A 22,717-nucleotide genomic window follows, 5' to 3' on the forward strand; every position below is an offset into this window, starting at 1 on the left:
CCCGGTTGGTGCCGAGAGGAATCCTGGGACTTCTATGTAAAGCAGCCGTTACGTCAGGCGGTGAGGATTGGAGGGCGAGGAAACAAAAGCTTCACACACACTTCCCCTCCTCCTCCTCCTCCTCCTCCTCCTCCTCCTCCTCCTCCTCCCACACTGCTGCTGCAGGGGCTGCAACCCCCCACCACCCCCCACCGGCTGCCATTCAGTCCTGCTGAGAGAGAGAGAGAGAGAGAGAGAGAGAGAGAGAGAGAGAGAGAGAGAGAGAGAGACCTGCAGGGCTGCAGGGGCTGCAACCCCCCCCCACCGGCTGCCATTCATTCCTGCTGTCAGCGCTGAGGGGCTGAGACAGAGAGAGAGAGAGGGAGAGAGGGAGAGAGAAAGAAAGAAAGAGAGAGAGAGACAGAAAGAGAGAGAGAGAGTGTGTGTTCTCCTGAGGACGAGACGGACAGAGACACTCACAGCAAAAAGAAGATTCATGGGACTAAACACTTAATATATATAATCCACCTTCAAATTCAGCAACATCACATCACACTAACTTGGATTTACCAGCAGCTGAACAGTGTGAACGCTGCCTGTGGCTTGTAAAGCTGTTCAGAAGTTAGACTGTTTTTATTCAGTTGATAAAAACATTTTTTTTTTTTTTTAAATCTCTGATTTGGATAATTCTGAACATTATCCACATTTTGAATGTTTTTTTGGTAAACTGGGTTAAATTACACTGTTCTTTTATGTTCACATTGGAGGTTTGGCAGAAGGAAGTGAAACTCTCTTCCTGGTTTGTTTTTATTCAAAAATCTCACGCAGTTGCCCGAGCCTGCCGCTAGGTGTCAGTCTGTGTCCCGCCCCCGGGCCGAGGCTGAGGCCGAGGCTGCGATGCGCCGGGCGGCCAGCAGGGGCGCTGCTGCAGCGTCTGGCTCCAAATGACTGCAGAGAGAGAAAGAGAGAAATACAGAGATAATAAACATATGCCTGCAGAACTTTGCTTTAATTTGTACACATTTATATTGATGTGATTGTTATTTATTGAATCGGCGTCATTGAACACTCATTTTGCCCCGATGCAACCCGCTCTGTCTTGTCCGGGTGGATCATTACGCCAGAGTGCATTAAAAACTGACTGTGTCTTGCTTATTGACAAACGCTGACACTTCATTAAACATGAATTATTATTTATTTTTTATTTATTTTAATTAGTAAGTTATGCTGATTACTTCGGCATACATCCAGTACTCCAATCAACACTTTGTTCAATTACATTTTTAATATTTATAACGGGTTTGTCTGTTATTACCACAATCTTCCACCAAAATTAAATTCAAAAGGGCCTTATTGACATGGGAAACAAACGTTTACATTGCCAAAGCAAGTGTGAAATAAAAACAAAAATGTACATACAATTAAAGATATACTAGAATAAAGAAATGTGTAAACAAAATACCCAGTGGAGGACGAAAGTGAGCAGTGTGAACCAATTCATAAAGTTGAAATTATATTTAAATAAAGTGTTGTTAGTGAATTATTTTTATGCCGAATTTAACCGAATTTACCAGTGATGCGTGAACCTATCTTCAGGACTTTTGAAAGATCGATCTGCAATTCCACATCAAACTACTTGATTTATAAATTAAGTCTGGAGGTTTGCAAATGTCATGAATACAGTCTTGTCAATGAAAATATTTTGAATGAATATAATGCATTGACCGAATCTCATCAGACTTCCTTATTGATTAGCCTACAGTATAACAATAATAATATAGCTATATTAGAGAGCGTATCTGCAGATCTAGAGGAGCCGCTGTCTTATTCAAAGGAGCTTTTATCTCCATCTGCTGGTGGTTTGATGTAATTACATTCTTTCTACATTATGCAAACATGAAGATCCTTCATCACGGATCATGTTTTGTTTCTCAGTTATGCTGCTTTTTATCTTTCACATTGCTGTGTTCCATAGACCAATGCATTTAATTATCGATGTTAATTTGGACTTGCTTGGAAAAACATCAATAACTTTTAATAAAGTTGTGTTTTCCGCCTTGACGTTTTCGTTTTCAATCTCAAGGCCGTCCTGTCCGCTCGCGCCCCCTGCTGACGCTGCAGAGGACAAACCGTCTCTGCTGGACAGAAGGAAGACACGTGAGTCCTTCTTCCCTGTGAGTTTACACTGGAGGACAGTAAGCTGAAGGTCGCCGGTTCGAGTCCCCGCTGCAACGAGCCACAACTCAGAGAAACACAGAAACGCTGCGAAAGAAATGAATTTCAATTTGGTTTGAATAACAACAGTCTGAATTTGTAAGCTGCACTGTGTGGAAAGCCTGTTCCCACCAAGCCTGCAGCTGTCAGGTAGAAAATCTGATTTTCAGAACAAAGGGACACGTCATGTGCTGTGTGAGGCAAACTCATTTTATTTACTTATTTATTTTTGACAGAGACTAACCCAACAAAAGATAGTTAATAACTGCAGAGCCAGATTTTGATTTTGTGTTTGTTTTTTTCTCGTCTTTCTTTGTAGGCCTATTTGTTGTTGATGTATTCAATAAATAAAATAAAAATAAAATCACAAAAAATACTGCAGAGCCAGTGTGTGAGTCCTAGCCTATTTATTAAAAACATCACGTATTTCCGATGGTAATTAATGCCCTGGGGACACAATGTAACTTTATTGAATTATTAATCATTCAAATATATTTTTATTAGTTAACATCTACAGTACGGCCTAGAGCAGGTGGTATATAATTTATATTTTTTCATGAATCTCATTCACAATATGCAAATGATCCAAAGGTGTGGGAATGGAGAACCTCACCGCGTGTAACGAGCCGGTATTTCAGAGACGGTTTGTCCTCTGCAGCGTCAGCAGGGCGCGAGCGGACAGGACGGACCAACAGAGAATCTTATTTTATTTTATTTACCGAATCGTTATTTTGGCAAAACCCACAAATCCAAATGTAATAATTCTAAACCCTCATTTATTGCTTTTGAAAATGAAGCCAAGCAATACATGAAAACAATTTCCTCCAAAAAGCCATAGCCTATTTGTGCAAATCATTCAATCATTGAGTTTTTCTAAATGTGAATTTATATTTTGTCCCCTCGCTCCGAGTTTAGTTTATATTTGATTGATTGTTGTTACTTGAATGTCTTTAACACCTTTTGTAGTTGACGTTAAAAACATGAAAACATTGAAAAATGACCGGGGTTCAGACTCCCTGCTGCCAGCAAGCAGCTGTCACTGTCTCCTTTTGGACAGCAAGTAGGCCGATACATATTCAACCACATGACTTCCACATCAGGAGGAACAAACTGGTGAGTGAAAGTGAAAGTATGAAGCAGTTAGTTCAGACTCCATTTTGAGACACAGAGCAGAGCACAGAACACGCAACAGGCGGAGGCAGGGTGAGTGTTATTATTACAACATTATTATTATTTTACTGTAAAAGTCTCTGAGTCAGTTGTCTACTGAATGTCTGTCTACTGCATTCAACTGGAAAAAACTCAGCCCGGTTTTTCCAAATGAATAATTATTATCTTTTAATTCTGAGATGATGATCTGATCGAAGAAGGCCAACATGGCTCAGCTGTTTTTAATCCAGTTTTATTTCCGTCTTGGTTTGACACGCTGTACCCGTCTTCAGTCATGTAGATGACACTGTCATTAGTTCACTGACTTTGTGCAGGCAGCTCGGGAGTTGAGTAGCATGTTCCTGCAATACCGGAGGCTGCAGTTTCAGGACCGCAGTTCTAGGACCCTAGTTTTTTTTAAGTTTCTCGCGCCAGCGCCACCTAGCGAATTGGATAGCCAAGGACCGCAGTAGATGGACGACAATCAGAGTGTGAGTACTGAATGTGAATCATGCAACTCTTAGCAACCAAGTTGAATTGCAAGACAGAAAGTAGTATTTGGGTGGAATAAACCTTTAAAACGGTAAGTCGTCATACATAAAGTAGTATTTGGGTGGAATAAACCTTTAAAACTAAGTTGTTATACATAAAGTAGTATTTGGGTGGAATAAACCTTTAAAACTAGACTAAGTCGTTAGACGAAGTATGCGGTCCTAAGACTGCGGTCCCGAAACTGCAGCCTCCGGTATTGCAGGAACATAGTACAGCGGGAGTTACTAATTTGTTCGAAAGAAAAGCAGCAGAATGTAAGGGGGGGAGTTGGCAGCCCTGAAGGTATCTGGGCACTTCTCCCCGAACAGTCTGTACAGTTTGCAGTTTAATCTGGTCCAAACCTGACAAGCTTGTTCTGTGATGGCTGCAACTTGTTTCTGATTGACTTCAGTGTGCTGTCAGACCAAGAACAGCAGCATCATCAAAATGACACTGAGTTAAAGCTCCTGACAGTGTTTTTAATGCCCGAAAGTCTAAAAATTTAACGATTCTGGCCAAAAATGGAATGGTTAAATTAAGTAGGCTATCTTTAAAGCCATGTGTTCTCCAGATAAATGATTATCCAGTACACATCCTATAGTACAGGTGATTAACTGTGGATTTCTCTGCTATGGTGACATCACCAACCATGGGGGTGTCCTCCCCCAGAAAAAAAAATAGTAGTAATTTAAAACAAATTTCCTGCATTTCTACACCACCTAACCTCTTGGGTTAAGTGAAGAAACAGCAACCCTGTATAATGTTAACCAAAAATGTAAAATTATGTTATATTACTAGATTTCAGCATTGAGGTGCTTACATTCATGATTTTGCATAGGCATACTAACCTAAAAACCTTTTATTGGGAATCGTGAGAAAGTTTCAGGGCGACAGACACAGAGCCATAGAGATAAAACAGTAACAGATAAAACAGTAGAGGACCTGTCATAGAGAATTCCTATTCTGGAATGGGACCATATGGCAGCCATCTTACCTGGGTCAACTGCTGACTGTCATTGGAATCAATGGTGATAGTGCCTTATGCTGCCATTATAATGCTAATATTTTTTTATTGAGACATCACTACTACTTTTTATTTAGCTCACTGTGTGCAAGACAACTGTGACTGTCTGAAATGGAACCAAACATGAGCATTTTTTGTAGTTTGTAGATAAAAATAGCTAAACTATGTTAAGTAATTATGTTTTAAATCATAAAGATTATCTTCTGGAGGTATTTTAATGGTGCATTTACTTTACAGAAACTATGAATCCTTTTTTCAAGAAGACTTTATAATTCTCAGATTTCTTTGGTACTCTTTGGTACTGAGTAGTTGTATTAAGAGTAAATATCAAAATCTGCTTATTTTTAATGTAAAACCCCCAAATGATCTGTTGTTGTAGCAATAGACAGATGTTGGCAGCAATTAAATATCACCAACACTGAAACACACCTCACAATACACCCAGATAAAATATACAATACAAGGCAAATGTAGCTAATGCCATTAAGTGGTTAGTGTGACAGCTCTAAGCCAATTTAAGCAGGTAATAATGGACATAGGCCCTCACATTGTTTTTTACTTTATTGGCATGGCATCTTAGCCTGCAATTGAGTCAGCGCTTAGCTCTTATTGAGTCAGCGCCCCCCAACTTTAACTTTCTGGATGTAGTTACAGCAGGAAGAAGAGGTGGTGGTGTAGCTGTTATATTCAAGGATGTGTTCTTTTGCAAACAATTATCATTTGGTACATACAACTCCTTTGAATATCTCGCAGTTATACTAAATAGGAGTGCTAAAACTATCCTGTTAAATATCTATAGGCCACCAAAATATTCAGCTACATTTTTTGATGAGTTTGCAGAATTGATGTCCATTATTGTAACTGACTTTGACCGTGTAATTATTACTGGTGATTTTAATATTCATGCTGACAATCCAAATGATAGGAATGCCCAAGAACTTTCCTTTATCTTGGAAAACTTTGAACTCTCTCAGCATGTAAAAGAGCCTACTCACAACAAAGGCCATATACTGGACCTGGTTATCTCCAAAGGTCTTGATATCTCCAATGTCATGGTCCTTGATGCTGCCTTATCGGATCATTTCTGTGTTCTGTTTGATATGACTGTCATAGTGGACACTCGCACTAGGTCCAAAACAGTCAAAAAACATTATATCAGTGAATACAGCAGCATAGCATTCTCTCAGGCAATCTCCATGATACCCCCCTCTCTGTCAACGTCAGTCGAGGATCTTCTGGACAATTTTAATTCTAAAATCCTAAACGTCATCGATGAAATTGCGCCAGTTAGAGTCAAAGTCTCTTCTGGTAAGCAAAAGGCACCATGGAGGAACGCCCCTCAGGCCAAAATCCAAAAAAGAATGTGTCGAAAAACTGAGCGTAAATGGCGGAAAACTAAACTCCAAATTCATTATGATCTCTATAAAGAGAGTCTCCAGAAATACTATTTAGCACTGAAAAATGCAAGACAATCATTCCTGTCTCAGGTCATTAACTCGGAGACTAATAATGCACGCACACTTTGCCACTGTGGATAAACTCACCAACCCACGAGTACCAATGCCTCCCGAACTCAACTCTACAAAGTCATGTAATGACTTTGCTTATTTTTTCACAGAAAAAATCCAAAAGATTAGGCAAACTATCGGTGCTTCCTCACTTACGCTATATAACACGCCTCAGCAATCTACTAGAACTAATCTGGTAAAGATGACTCATTCTGATGTCATAAACCTCACATCTCTTGAAGAAATTGTTTTACATCTCAAACCCTCCACGTGCTGCCTTGATCCGCTGCCTTCAGTGTTTTTTTAAAAAAGTTTTTAGTTACCTGGCAACAGATGTATTACAGATAGTTAACAGTTCACTGCTTTCAGGGGTCTTCCCCAAAGCCCTGAAAACTGCAGTAATCAAGCCACATTTAAAAAAAAGCTAATCTGGATGCATCTGTACTTAACCACTACCGGCCGTCTGGCAGTAAATAACTACCTTGACATTTTCCAGTCTGGCTTTAGGCCCCACCACAGTACCGAGACTGCTCTTATCAAGGTTCTGAATGACATTAATATCAACATAGATTCTGGTAAAGTCTCTGTCCTCGTGTTACTGGACCTTACTGCTGCATTTGATACGGTTGATCACAATATATTAATAGACAGACTTGAACACTGGTTTGGTCTATCTAACATGGTCCTAAATTGGTTCAAGTCCTACCTTCAGGACTGAGACTATTTTGTATCAATCGGTAGCTGTACGTCAGAGCGTCTCCCAACAACGTGTGGAGTTCCACAAGGGTCAATTCTCGGACCTCTGTTATTCAATCTCTACATACTCCCATTAGCTGATATTATTCAAAATTGTATGGTTTCATATCACATGTATGCAGATGATACGCAAATATATATAGCCGTGTCACCTAACGAGTACAGTTCAATAGACTCCCTGGGACAATGCATTAAACAAATTAGTAGCTGGATGTTCCAAAATTTTCTCCAGTTAAATGAAGAAAAAACTGAAGTCATTGTTTTTGGGGCCAAAGAAGAAAGACTTAGAGTCTTTGCTCACCTAAATAGTCTGTCCTTTAAGAGCAAAAATCAAGCTAGAAACCTCGGTGTTATCCTGGATTCAGACTTAAATTTCAGTAGTCACATTAAATCAATAACTAAATCAGCCTTTTATCACCTTAAAAACATTGTAAGGATCAGAGACTTGATGTCAAAACCTGACCTAGAGAAACTTGTGCATGCTTTTATCTCTAGCAGGCTGGACTACTGCAACGGACTGTTTACAGGTCTGTCTAAGACACAATTAGACAGCTTCAGCTCATCCAAAATGCGGCTGCCAGGGTTGTATCAAGGACCAAAAAATACCAGCATATAACTCCAGTCCTCAGAGCACTACATTGGCTACCTGTTTCCCACAGAATCAATTTCAAAATTCTATTACTTGTCCATAAATCATTGAACGGTTTAGGTCCAAGATACCTATCAGATCTCCTGACCCAATACGAACCTTGCAGACCTCTTAGGTCGGTTGGTTCTGGATTACTGACTGTTCCCAGAGTAAAAACAAAACATGGTGAAGCTGCCTTTAGCTTCCATGCTGCTCAAATGTGGAACAAATTGCCAGTGGAGCTGAGACTTGAGCCAATGCTGACTACTTTTAAATCTAAGCTAAAGACCTGCCTGTTTACCATTGCTTTTAATTGATTTTCTTTTATACTACTATATTTTTTTTTTTTTTTTTTTTTTAATCTGTGGGCATTTGCCTGTTTGCTTTTATTGTTTTTATCATTTGTTTCTTGTGCTTTTGCATGTGTTCTCTGTAAAGCACCTTGGGTTGCCTTTGGGTATGAAATGTGCTATATAAATAAATTTGCCTTGCCTTGCAATTAAGATTACAATCCATAAAGAAATAATTTATATAGCCTAGATGCCATCATGTAAACAAGTAGGTTACTACAGTAAAAACAAACATCTCTACACTTGAATCAACTTAAAATCCACAGTAGCCTATACAGATATGCAAATGAATGTCCTCTCTGTCTGCCACCACACGTCACTGTGTGTCAGAAATAGCCTACAATTAATTTAAAACAATCGGCGCATTTTCAGCAGCGGTGCCGCTACTGAGTACTATACAAGTAGCCTACTATACAAATACTATAGAAAACACTTATACTTACACTTGTGTTATAGCCTATCTCTGTGCACAGAGCATCCCCGTAACCATAGTAACTCACTCGTGGCGTGAGAGCGTATGAAAAGTGTCGATTGCGTGAGTCTCACGCTCAGTGCGTGAGAGTTGGCAGCCCTGAAGGTATCTGGGCACCTCTCCCCGAACAGTCTGTACAGTCTGTACAGTCAGACCAAGAACAACAGCATCATCAAAATGACACTGAGTTAAAGCTCCTGACAGTGTTTTTAATGCCCGAAAGTCTAAAAATTTAACGATTCTGGCCAAAAATGGAATGGTTAAATTAAGCAGGCTATCTTTAAAGCCATGTGTTCTCCAGATAAATGATTATCCAGTACACATCCTATAGTACAGGTGATTAACTGTGGATTTCTCTGCTATGGTGACGTCACCAACCATGACTCTAAAACCTGTAGACTTATTTAATTTATATCTGCAATAGAATATCCTCTGTTTTACCAAGATGAAGAGATTGCTTGTTTTCACTTAGACAATTTCCTACCCTTGGAAGATTTCAGCTCAATGTTTTTTTGTTTTTTTATTTTTTGACATTTTAATCTTTTTGTGGACATAAGTAAATTATTGATGGTATGTAATGTTTCAAAAGCGGTATTACATTTAAAACATGTATTTACTGTTTTGCCAACTAAAACACAGTTTTGTTGTTTGTTTCAGTTATTCTCAAATCTGAAATGCATCTGAACAACAATCAAGAAAAACTGTAATACTTATATGGAGAGAACAGTAAAGGAAATGGAGAGGAGAAGAAACTGTTGAGTGAAACTGAAAGTATGAAGCCAGTTAGTTCAGACTCCATTTTGAGACACAAAGCAGAGCAGGAGGAGGAAACAGAAGGCTGAGGCAGGGTGAGTGTTATTACAACATTATTATTATTTTACTGTAAAAGTCTCTGAGTCAGTTGTCTCCCTGTGGACTGTAGAGGGAATAAGAGTCAGAATGAACTGAACAGTTTATCACTGATTCATCTGTGGATACGAAGTCCTGATTGGCTGTTTAATATAGGGCTGCAACTAACGATTATTTTCATTGTTGATTAATCTGTGGATTATTTTCTCGATTAATCGATTAGTTGTTTGATCTATAAAATGTCAGAAAATGGTGAAAAATGTGGATCAGTGTTTCCCAAAGCCCAAGATGACGTCCTCAAATGTCTTGTTTTGTCCACAACCCAAAGATATTCAGTTTACTGTCATAGAGGAGGAAAGAAACCAGAAAATATTCACATTTAAGAAGCTGGAATGAGAGAATTTTGACTTATTTTTCTTAAAAAATTACTCAAACCGATTAATCGATTATCAAAATAGTTGGTGATTAATTTAGTAGTTGACAACTAATCGATTAATGGATTAATTGTTGCAGCTTTAGTTTAATACACACTGTTTTTTTTTAATTAGACATGTTTAAGGAAAAAAATTAGGTGACTCTTAACTTACCAGGGGTAGTGCTGGCTGGGTTCCTTATACAGTGTGTGTGTGTGTGTGTGTGTGTCCAGTGTTTCTGTTTCACCTCTCAGACTGACTGAAGTCCAGAAGATGAGTGTTTGTGTGGAGGAAGAGGAGGGCAGAGCAGAGTCTCCAGCACCCAGCTGTCTGTCTATGAAGAGTGACCGCTCCAAAGATATTCCTCCATATTTCAGTAATGAACCTGGACCTTCAGACACAAGGTAAGAGGACTGGTTATACTGTCAGTCTACCTGATGGAATATTATTAAATGTATGTATAGTTAAATGTATGCATGAACCAAAGCTCGTCGTGAAGATATCTAGGAAAGTCACTGGTAAGAGAAACATAACTGCTCTGCGTTATTTTGGCCAGAAACAAACTATGATTTTATTAACGTAGAGTAGGATAAGATAAGATAAGATTACATTTAAATGATCTCTGTGGGAAAACTGGGATGTTGCAGCAGCAAATAATATCAGGATACAGCAAAAAAAAGAAAATAAATATAAATAAGATTAGAGCAAATGGGGGGATAAGCTGTGACTTATTTGTCTGTATGAAACCAAATATAAAAGTCTAATACAGCTTATCGGTTACTTAAAACAATGCATCCTGCTCTCATCACATCATTGTTAGCACTTAAGTTTTTTTCATATAGCGTGAGGATACATATATCAGTCAGACAGAAGAGAGGGAGAGTCTACAGGGAGTCTACAGAGGGCAGAAAGTGTCTAGACATGTAGATATAAAAACTCTTCACCTTATAAAATATATTCAGTTCACAGCTGTAGATCACATGTACAGAACATAAAGATTAGGATAAGAACAGAACCAGCTGTTCTTATGAAAAACTCCAGATGGAGGAACCAGATGGACAGAAACAGTTAAAATGTACATAATCACATGCATTGTTGTCTGTCTTTACTGGAACTAATGATGATATGTATAAAACATTTCTGTTTCCAGAGGTCAGTACCACAGGCAGAGAGCAGAGTCTCCAGCACCCAGCTGTCTGTCTATGAAGAGTGACCACTCCAAAGATATTCCTCCATATTTCAGTAATGAACCTGGACCTTCAGACACAAAGTAAGAGGACTGTTATACTGGGAGTCTACCTGATGGAATATTATTAAATGTATCTATAATTAAATGTATTCATGAACCAAAGCTCGTAGTGAGGATATCAAGGAAAGACACTGGTAAGAGAAACATAACTGCTCTGCATTATGTTAGCCAGAAACAAACTATGATTTTATTAAGGTAGAGTAGGATAAGATAAGATAAGAAAAGATGAAATTTGATGATCTCTGTGGGAAAACTGGGATGTTGCAGCAGCAAATAATGGATACAGCAAAAAAAGATCAGAAATATAACTAAGAATAGAGCAAATGGGGGGATTAAACATAATGCAACTGACAATCACAATCAGTATTATCAAAGACTCGAGATGCTGCTTGTCTCAGACCGGATACTGTGCCTGTGGTGCTTGGTGAGACTCATGGATGCAGTTTTCAGCTTGGTTGGTGGCTGCTAGTTTTGCACAGAGGCGGTTCTAGAGTCTGATGGGGCCCCAGGCTGAAAATCCCATCGGGCCCTTCTGACCGACTTTCGCTGCCATTATGGTCTCCAGAACACCCATCTCAATTCCTGGAATTAATCTTTTAAATATTCTTTTCTTTTTATTTCACTTTTAATATTCTCCCAATTAGTTACAGAAAAATTATCTTATTTATTTATATTATCCTATCAGCTCTTTTTCAAATTAATATTCCATTTGATTAAGATTTAATTAGTTTCAAGGGCTGGTTTCACAAACCTAGCTTAAACTATTTATTTACATTATTTATATTAGATTTTAACTGCAGATTAGAATAAGAACAGAACCAGCTGTTCTCCTTATCAAAACTCCAGATGGAGGAACCAGATGGACAGAAAAAGTGAAAATGTGCAACATCACATGCATTGTCGTCTGTCTTTACTAGAACTAATTATATGAATAAAACATTTATGTTTCCAGAGGTCAGTACCACAGGTATGAGGGGTGGAAGTAACAAAAATAATAAATTAAACAATGAATCATTTAAAAAGCTATCAAATTAAATGGTGGGTTGAATCAAATAAAATGCAATCAAATATTGAAGTGTTAAAACACTACCAAATTAAATGATTGCACAGTGATGAAATTAAATTATTAACAAATCATTTTGTCTTTGTCTGATTGCCTTGATATTTATTTATTCACAAGCCATTTCAACAATTCAGTTTAATGCGTTTCCAATCGCCACCGCTTCTTTTAATTCATTGCTGCTTTTAACACCACTTTCATTCAATAGCAGTTCCACCATGTGTCAATCAAATTGTCTTGTCCCGCCCACCAGTGTAGTGTACACACTATGATCTGTGCATTTGACGACTGACTGCACTTGACAGGTTTAGGTTTGTGTCATCTAGTTAGCAACAAAGATGCTACATGCCTTACTGATACTTTCCATTAATCCCATACTCTCTGCTAGCAACGAAACAGAGAGTTAAAACCTTTTGTAGTTGTTTTAGTTATAAACTTTTCTAATCAGTCATAATGAATTGCCTTCATCTCCACAGAGAGAGGAAGAGGAGTCATGGTGTTGTAAAGGAGCAGCTGTCCTGCTGTGCGTTGTGTCAGGAGGTCCTGAGTGATCCAGTCTCTACCAGCTGTGGACACTGGTTCTGCAGACAGTGCGTCACCTCATACTGGGACCAGTCTGGTTCCTCAGGAGACTCCGCCTGTCCCCAGTGTGGAAAAAGATCCAGAACAAGACCTGGACTGCAGACACCCAGTCAAACCAGCATCACACAAAGTAAGACTGGGGATCTGCTGTTGTCACTATTTCTAAAACCAGGAAACAATAGCATATTTATTAAACACTTGCTTATTCCTTCTTCTCTTCCAGTGGACAGCGGTCTGCAGGAGGTTTTAGACGAGCATAAGATCAGTCTGAGAAGGAGATGTGAATCTGTGACAGAAGGAACTGCTGAAGCAGGAACTGGAACCCCCTCAACAGGATCTACACTGAGCTCTACATCACAGAGGGACAGACTGAAGAGGTTAATACCCAACATGAGGTGTGGCAGCTGGAGACAGCATCCAAGATGGAGACCCTCCATGACACTCCAATCAAGTGCCACAACATCTTTAAACCCTTACCTGGCCAAGAGACACACATCAGAGTAGTTCTGACGAAGGGCGTTGCTGGCATTGGAAAAACCTTCTCAGTGCAGAAGTTCACTCTGGACTGGGCAGAGGGCTTGGAAAATCAAGATGTCAGTCTTGTGATTCTGCTGTCGTTCCGGGAGCTGAACTTGATCAAAGATGAGCAGTACAGTCTTCTCATGCTGCTCCATGTTTTCCATCCAACATTACAGACGGTCACAGCAGAGAAGCTCTCTGTCTGTAAAGTTGTGTTCATCTTTGATGGTCTGGATGAAAGCAGACTTTCATTGGATTTCCAGAACAATGAGGTTGTGTCTGATGTCACACAGACATCATCAGTAGATGTGCTGTTGACAAACCTCATCGAGGGGAATCTGCTTCCCTCGGCTCTCCTCTGGATAACGTCCCGACCTGCAGCAGCCAATCAGATCCCTCCTACATGTGTTGACAGGGTAACAGAAGTACGAGGGTTCACTGACCCCCAGAAGGAGGAGTACTTCAGGAGGAGATCCAGTGATGAGGAGCTGTCCAGCAGAATCATCTCACACATCAAGGCATCCAGGAGCCTCCACATCATGTGCCACATCCCAGTCTTCTGTTGGATCACTGCTACAGTTCTGGAGCACATGTTGACTACAGACCAGAGAGGAGAGCTGCCCAAGACCCTGACTGAGATGTACTCACACTTCCTGCTGGTTCAGACAAAGAGGAAGAAGCAGAAGTATGATGAGAGACATGAGATGAGTCAACAGGAGCTGATGGAGACTGATAGGGAAGTTCTTCTGAAGCTGGGGAGGCTGGCGTTTGAACATCTGGAGAAAGGCAACCTCATGTTCTACCAAGAAGACCTGGAGGAGTGTGGTCTTGATGTCAGAGAGGCCTTGGTGTTCTCAGGAGTGTGCACAGAGATCTTCAAAAGAGAGTGTGTGCTCTTCCAGAGAACGGTCTACTGCTTTGTTCATCTGAGCATTCAGGAGTTTCTCGCTGCAGTCTACATGATCCACTGCTACACAACCAGGGATAAGAGAGTACTGGAGACATTGCTGGGACAAGGCAGGGTCCCATCCCTGGATGTCTTCCTAAGGAAAGTCATGGAAAAAGCCCTGAAGAGTAAAAATGGCCACCTGGACCTCTTTGTCCGCTTCCTTCATGGCCTCTCACTGGAGTCCAACCAGAGTCTTTTAGGAGGCCTGCTGGGTCGGACAGAGAACAGTCCAGAGAAAATCCAGAGAGCCATCAGCAACCTGAAGGAGATGAACACCTCCAATACCTCTCCTGACAGAAGCATCAACATCTTCCACTGTCTGATGGAGATGAACGACCAGTCAGTACATCGGGAGATCCAAGACTTCCTGAAGTCAGAGAACAGATCAGATAAGAAACTCTCTGTGATCCACTGCTCAGCTCTGGCTTACATGCTGCAGATGTCAGAGGAGGTTCTGGATGTGTTGGACCTGAAGGCCTACAACACATCTGTGACGGGACGATGGAGACTGATCCCAGCTGTGAGGAACTGCAGGAAGGCTCGGTTAGTCCTGGTGTCCCATTTCACATTCGTGGCTTAATCCAGGATAATTGGACGCGTGCCGTATCGAAATATCTAATCAATTGAGTTCAGGCTTTGTCCGTTTCACAAACGTGGATTAGGATTTGATTAGTCAATCCTGCATGCCTAATATTTGGACTCTTGTGCTTTCTGATAATGTCACCATACTGGAATATTAAAAGGTATATTATTTGTAATGACTTCCAAGGGCATCTGGCAGTGGCAAGAAAGGCACCTGGCAACAGGTGAAAATCAAATATAAAAATATATTGCAAACAGATAGACTCTTTACTGTAATTCTAAACTTTTAACCAGGTAATGTCCAAGTAAGTGGACATTTTTCTTTGCATCAAATTGTTTCTATTGCTCTGAATATTGCCTGAAGGTTATGAGACACTGCACATTTATGCTGTGGATATAAAAAGCGAAGAAGCGAAGCCAAATACACAGCGTCTGTATGAACTCCACCACTGTTAAGGCTGTTAAGGCTGAGTTTGGGATTGTGGAGTTTGTGATGTGCCGTCCTATAAATTGCTGCAGGTAAATAATTCCCTCACGACTAAATCGATAGCGCTCATAGAGATAGTCGCAAATTTGAGGACTTGAGACTTGCTTGACTAACACTGATAAAAGACTCGATTTGACTTTGACTTGGTATTCATGACTTGAGACTTGACTTAGCCTTGAGACAGATGACTTGAAAGGACTTGACTTGTTTTCTTTTTATTAAATACCAAAATGATGCGTGTGTTTACACTGGGGAGGCACGCATGTACGGGGGGGCAGCTCTGCGCGGAACACTGGCTACTGGTATTTTGACACGGGGCGCTCTCTTTCTCTCTCTCTCTCTCTCTCTCTCTCTCTCTCTCTCTCTCTGCTTTAGAACGTAACCGCTGTGAAACAATCAGAAAATAACGTTTTATTTCTCTGATTCACCAGCTTTCTCGCTACCACCGCTCCCTCTCTTCATTCACTTTCTACCTCGCTCGACCACCGCTTTTCTCTCTCTCTCTCTCTCTCTCTCTCTCTCTCTCTCTCTCTCTCAAAGCGAGATCAAATGAATGATTTGTAATTGATATGTTATTCGATAGCCTAATTTTTATACAAGTATTTCCCATCTTTGCTGAGCAGTTTTGTGCGAAAGGAATTAAAGGCCTGTCCCATATAGACGCATATCCCAAATATAGGCCGGTTGAGTTCAGTGTTTGAAGCAAATAAAAGCCCGGCCTATTAATTGAAGTTTTATGGTATTTGCATTTTTCTAGATATTGATATTGAGAAGTTACTATTACCTGGCTGAAGGGGAGCCAGGGCAGGAGGCTTAACATTGTGATGTCAATTTTTTGTTTTGTACTTCTGTTTTCACTTTAGAGCCCTTTAGAGCTATAGGGCTATATTATAATTTCAGAGCCCCACTCTCCATTGTTGTTCATTTAGGAGGCTTGTTATTGATTGTCACAAAATGTCAAATATCAGTAAGATTTATAAGATGTAAGCAGGCTGCAACAGTTTTCGTTAATGTTGAAAATAAAACTCAACTTTTCATGACCGCTGTCTTTTAACTGATTTAAATGTGGAAACAAAATCTGGGGTAGATCATCAGAATTTCATATGACTTGACTTGTGACTTGCTTGACCTGAGCAATGACTTGACTTGACTTGCTTGACTTATAGCAGGGACTCGACTTGACTTGCTTAATTCTCACCACAGTAACTTGGGACTTGCTTGAGACTTGAAGGTTAAGACTTGAGACTTGCTTGTGACTTGCACGTGTGACTTACTCCCACCTCTGGAAAGAACTATACACCATTATTTGTTGCAAATCAATCAGCTGTAGTTAAGATTTGCACTAAATTATGGTATACATATACTGTAGGTCTTTTTGGAACTCTGAAGAACTGGTCCCCACTGACTTCAGTTGTTGCTGCTATGGAGTTGTGCTTTTCATTTTTGGGTGAACTATTCCTTTAAGCTTAAACCTGAGTTTTTGCCCTGGTAACAAATCTGGCTAAATTGTGAACTCGCTTCATGAAACGGAAAATCCTGGGTTTATGACAAATAGTCAACAAACTAATCCAGTTAACTCAGTTAGCCACGTACGTGAACCGGGGCCCTGATCACACTCATTCTACTACTCACACTTTTACTACTCACACTGCACACTCTATTCCTACTCAACACTCACTCTGTTTACCCATACAGATTGTAATGTCTTTTCAGAGTTTTATTTCTAGGTATCTTCCAATTAAGGGGTGAAGGGGGCTTAATACAACTCAGGAGCTTCAGGCTGTGGTTAAAATGTTTAAAATTAAATGTGGTTAAAATGACAGTTGTTATTGTTGTTATTATTATTATTATTATTGAAGCTATATTCATGCTGCATACATAAGTTATTGGTATGCTTGTTCTCAGCTCTGTTTTGATAATAACTGATTTTACTTAAATCTGTAATCACAGACTCTCTGACTGTAGACTCTCAGAGACTCACTATGAAGTCCTGGCCTCAGCTCTGAAGTCCAACCCCTCCCATCTGAGAGAGCTGGACCTGAGTAGCAACAAGCTGCAGGATTCAGGAGTGAAGCTGCTGTCTGCTGGACTGGAGAGTCCACACTGTAGACTGGAGACTCTGAGGTCAGACAGCATTTTTTCAGTTCTTTGGTCATATGGATGTTATATGAATATTGTGGTGACATTTAATTTAAAGAATGCAGAAGCTGGAGATGCACACCCAGAAACATCAGGCGAGGTGCAGACTGTCTGAAGAAGGCGTCAGATGAAAAGATGGAGAAATTGTACTCTCTATTATGCTCCCATATTTCAATAAAGTTGAGACATGATGACCAACGTTTCAGCACACTGTGCCTTCATCAAGGTCATAAAAATTGAGGATTACCAGGTGATTTATGCACATGTGAAATTAGTGCAAATGACAACAGCTGTGTAGGTGTGAAAAACTCACAAACAACACAAACAACAACACAAATTGTATGTTAAAAACCAAATTAGAGTCACATTAACACAAATTAACAATAGAATACATTTTTAGCTCAGTAAACTACAGTATATCATCACTAATTAATTCAGCCAGTATATACATGTAAACCACACTATATGAATATGTAAGCAATACTCATAGAAAAGATCTGAGGTCAAAATCAGCACTGAGTCCATTGGGGGCCAATGTCTTCAAGTAAAACATCCAGAATCCTCCCTCTGTATTAAAAGTGTCTGTATCTCCCACTCTCCTCGAAAGCAACATGTTCAGTTCCTGTATACTTGAGGGAGGAGACGGGGTGATTAGCCTCAATATAGTGTGCAGCTACCAGATAGTTGAGATTGGGACATTTTACAGAACTTTGATGCTCAGCAATCCGTTGTTTCAACCGTCTCTTGGTCTTGCCCACATACACTTTCCCACAGGGGCAAGAACTAAGATAGATGACATCTGTGGTTTTACAGGAGATTATGCCCTTCATAGGAATTTTCTTTCCTGAATGTGGGTGTCTGAAATATTGACATTTTGTTGTGCTGTTGCACTGAGGACACGCACCACATGTGTAATTTCCACCTGGGATAGGTGATTCCTGAAATACATGGGCAATGTTTTTTATCAGATTGAAGGATAGACTAATATTTTTTAAGAACTCCTTTGAACTTTTTTGAAATGTCTAATGTTGTGAAACACAATACGTTCTATCAGATAAGTAGGAATTAAGAAGAAAGAAAGCGCAGGGCCACAGATGCCAACATAGTTCGCTAGGCGGTTTAGGAGAATATTGTGATCGACTGTATCGAATGCCGCGCTCAACTTCTACATTTTTATTTAATTTGAAGACAACATCAGACTGAAATTATGCTGGTCCAAACTGACAAGGCTATAATGGTAAAACAAGCCTTTCCACATGTTTAATAGTAAAGCCCATTGACTGGCATAACGATGTTGAGCTACATATCACTGTTGTCACGTGAAAACCTTGTAACTCCAGTGTTGCTGATTGTCATGTTTTAACTTGAGTTGCAGCACTCCATGCTCCTCTATGGGTTGAGACAAACTCTACCAGCCTTGGGCTGATGATCGCCTTTCAAAACCCACTGGATAAAATCAAAGATGCATGGTGGTCAAAATGAAAACAATACTGTTTTTCTATAGTGAAAAGCTCACATTTTGGAGATACAAGGTTTTCACTGGACGGTGATGATATGCAAAACCTTAACAGATCTGATTTGATTATGGCTTCAAGCAGGTTTTCAGTCGAGGCAGAATGTATTTTTAGCAACATGCTTTAATCTCCATTCTGCAGATGAGGATTAGGGTGTTCTTAGAATAAAGTCAGAATTCTGAGATTGATCTCAGAAATTTTTTTTTCACGTGGCCCTAATCTTCTTCTGTACTTTTCAGATTGTGGTTCTGCAGCTTGTCAGAGAGCAGCTGGGCTTCTCTGGTCTCAGCTCTGAAGTCCAACCCCTCCCATCTGAGAGAGCTGGACCTGAGTAACAACAAGCTGCAGGATTCAGCAGTGAAGCTGCTGTCTGCTGGACTGGAGAGTCCACACTGTAGACTGGAGACTCTGAGGTCAGACAGAATATATAATTATGAACTAACATGAATTTTATATGAATATCGTGGTGAAACTTAATTTGAGGACGAGGATAAAAAGTCACATGTGGGCATTAGTACACTGTTGTATCTTTCACAATTTAAGCATGATGGTATGTAGTTAATGTGTACAACGTTTTATCATCCTTATGAAGTTCCTTCATGGTAAAAAATAATTGTTCTATCATAATTTATATCATCATTATATAATTTTTCTGTAATATTCACTTTGGACACCAGAGGTGTTGTAGTTTATAGCTGTTTCCACAGTCTTAAACATGGTGCAAAAACAGGTTTGTTTAATGAAATTGCTCAACTATTTGGATTTTTTCAGAATTATATTCTTCAGTCATTTCACATTCAGATGTAATTTTAAATTTCCTCTCAGCTGTGTATCTCTGGTTGAAACCTTTTCATGGTGTTGTCTGCTCCGTCCCCAAACTAACTGCATCAGTCGGCTTGTTACCTTTTCCTTTGTGTTGGTGAGCAGCCTGTATTACTGAGCCCAGGTGAGGCAGAGTTACCTGGATTATACAATTCACAGAAAGATATTCAGAGAATAGAGTTTATTTTCAACCCAACAGCAGGGGCTGTCGGGCTGTGCTGCCGAAGCTAGCACAACCCGGCTTGTTTTTAGCGTTGGCTAACTAACGTCAGCCAACGTGGACTGCAGATACCGGGTGTCAAGACGCTACCAACTGCCAACCGAAGCCTATTTTCTGTAGCAGGTCCACTTGTGTGGCCCGTGTCGGTAAGTTTCGATGCTTGATGTCCTTTCTGTGGGTCACCACTGCTAATACCATATCAAGGCTGTGGGCTCTGGGTCGGAGCCCCTGCATGTAAGTGCCTGAGCCCTCCCTGTCAGCGGCTGCTACCCTCCATAACTGGTCGCTAAACTTTTATTATGTACTTTTAGCCCTTGTATTGGCCTCCTTTTTATTTCTGTTCCCCAGCCACCCCACCTATAATTCATGGCTCCACTCACCTCCCCATCCAGCTGTGTCAGCTGCGCCCATCTTGCTGATAAGATTGCAGAGTTGGAAGGAAGAATCTCCACGCTCTAACAGATCCAGAAAGCTGAGAAGCTCATGGACACCATCATCTTCGGCCTGGAACAAGCCACTGCCACTAGTGCTGAAGAGATGGATGCCACTGTTCCCTGGCCTGCTGACGCTGCTACTGCTTCGGCCGCTGCTCCTGCTCCAGCCGCGGCTTCTGTTCCTGCTCCAGTTTCTGTCCCAGAGGACCCCTGGCTCCGGTTTGGGGCTAAACCCAAAGCCCTAGTCAGCTCTACTCCATCACACCCGGAGCCCTGGGTTGTGGTCGGCGACCGCAAAAAGACGAGGAGACTCTCCTTTCGTACTCCCATAACCCATGACATCCAGCTAGTGAATTGATTTGATATAGATATAGATTAATTCCCTCCTCTGGCTGGGAACCCGCGGCCTCTTTCACCTCCCATGATATTATGTGAGTCCAGCGGATCTCCATCGCCCCTGGCCTCCCCACCGAGCACCGATCCTCTCGCCCCACACCTCACCGCTCTAGGCCGAACTCCTCATCTGCCCTCTCCTCTGACCGTCCTCCTTCATCTGCACCATCACCAGCTGCTTCTCCCACCACCCTTGTGATTCAATAGTGAGACACGTCAGGAGAAGCTCAGCAGAGACATACTGTTTCCCAGGTGCTAAGGTGGCTGACATCCTGGACAAGATCCCCCGCCTCCTGGCGACACACCCCAGCGCTCGTAATGTTATCATCCATATAGGCTGCAAAGACATCTTCAACCAGACTTCTGAAATTTTAAAATGGGATTTTAGCAGGCTCCTTCACTCGCTTAAGGACACTCCAGACCCATCCCTCCACTTGTCCGAGGCGTCGGACATTTTAGCCTGATCCTTAGCCTTCATACATGGCTCTAGTCTGTCTGTACAGTGCACAGCACGGTTTTTATTGACAATTTTAACCTCTTCTGGAATCGTCCATCCTTTTATCTGAGGGATGGTGTCCATCCTAGCAGACTGGGTGCACATACTTTAACGCACAACATATTTTATACAGTTTTTAACACTCCTACCGTCTGATTATCCCCTGCCACATGTCCAGACAGCCAAGAAGGCTCGACACCGGTCACTTCCGGTCTCCAATTGCAAGCCGACTTCTTCCCCGCACCGCTGCCATCATCTCATCCAGGCATAGACTCACTAGCTCCCCCTTGTGCCCAGATGCTCTCAATGCCCATAATCCTATCCTATCCTATCTTACTACTATAATCGGCAGCGCGTCTGTCTGTCCGTCTATCCGTCTGTCTGGACTTGCAAGGCACACCATTGCTCCGATCACCTCCAAAATTTGCCAAAACACTGTTCAGGGGTCCGGCATAAGTTTGGTCGCACCAAAAAAAAACAATTTTGCAGCTAGCAATGTTGCAGATAGCTTTGCTTCCTAGCTGCAACATTGTCGAAACATTAGCGATACTCCAGACGAGTCAGGTGAGAATTCTGAACCCCAACCGGGACAAAATTTACATGTAATGTTTTCACCTTGCTAACGTAGCCTAACATTTACACACAAGTCAGCTAGCAGCGTTGTGTGTGAGTGGATGGAGGGAGGGAGAGGGAGCTCCACAATTGCCACAGTTCTCCAAGTAACGTTACAGCAATCAAAGGAACCATAACTGATTTAATGAGCCATTCGCAGTTTCACTGTACCGGCCGTGTGGACTTGCATAGCTTCATCTTTGAGACAAGCATATGCTACTGGCAGGATCAACCAGGTAGCCTCTTCCCTTTGGCCACCGGGATGGAGCACTCTGACACCCGCACAAACCGCGCCTCTGGGACCCGCCGTGGACCCGGGCCAATGGCTACCGGGGGCAGCGGAGTGAGGCTTACTGATAGGGGGGTCTGACGCATCGCTTTTCCCCGAAGAAACGGCCCAGGGGCGGGCTCGGTAGAGGGTAAGAGAAACAACGTGTTTGCCGGGAAAGCCCGCCGCAGCTATACAGGGGGTCTCACTACTGGCAGGTCGGCGACGGAGGAACATGGAGGACGCCCTCCGCGTCATAAAGGTGAACCCACAAGCCGGAGGAACCGTCCGCCCAAACACCGACCCTAGGCTGGAAGGATCAGGGGGAAGAGGTCAGGGGTGAGTAAGGGGGAAAAGTTAGAAACGCCCGAAGGGCGCTTTGTTCTAGTTCCAATTATTAGTCAGAGATCACAGTATAGGACAAGATTACGTAGACAGAATAATCCCAGAAACCCAAATTATATTACTGCTGTACCTCGCCAATTTCAACTACAGCCAATGATTATAAATCCAACTCC

The 22,717-nt window shown here is 41.3% G+C and overlaps 1 pseudogene; it reads left to right on the plus strand.

Annotated features, from left to right (window-relative positions):
* The first annotated feature begins 3,365 nt into the window (after positions 1-3,365).
* On the plus strand, positions 3,366-17,569 carry LOC139667270 (NLR family CARD domain-containing protein 3-like; annotated as a pseudogene).
* Positions 17,570-22,717: the final 5,148 nt, after the last annotated feature.

The sequence above is a fragment of the Centroberyx affinis genome, unplaced genomic scaffold (genome assembly GCF_046629955.1).
Source record: "Centroberyx affinis isolate AG114_WGS23_722 - 3 ecotype Tasmania unplaced genomic scaffold, CSIRO-AGI_Caff_v1 ptg000265l_1, whole genome shotgun sequence".
Taxonomy (NCBI): Eukaryota; Metazoa; Chordata; class Actinopteri; order Beryciformes; family Berycidae; genus Centroberyx; species Centroberyx affinis.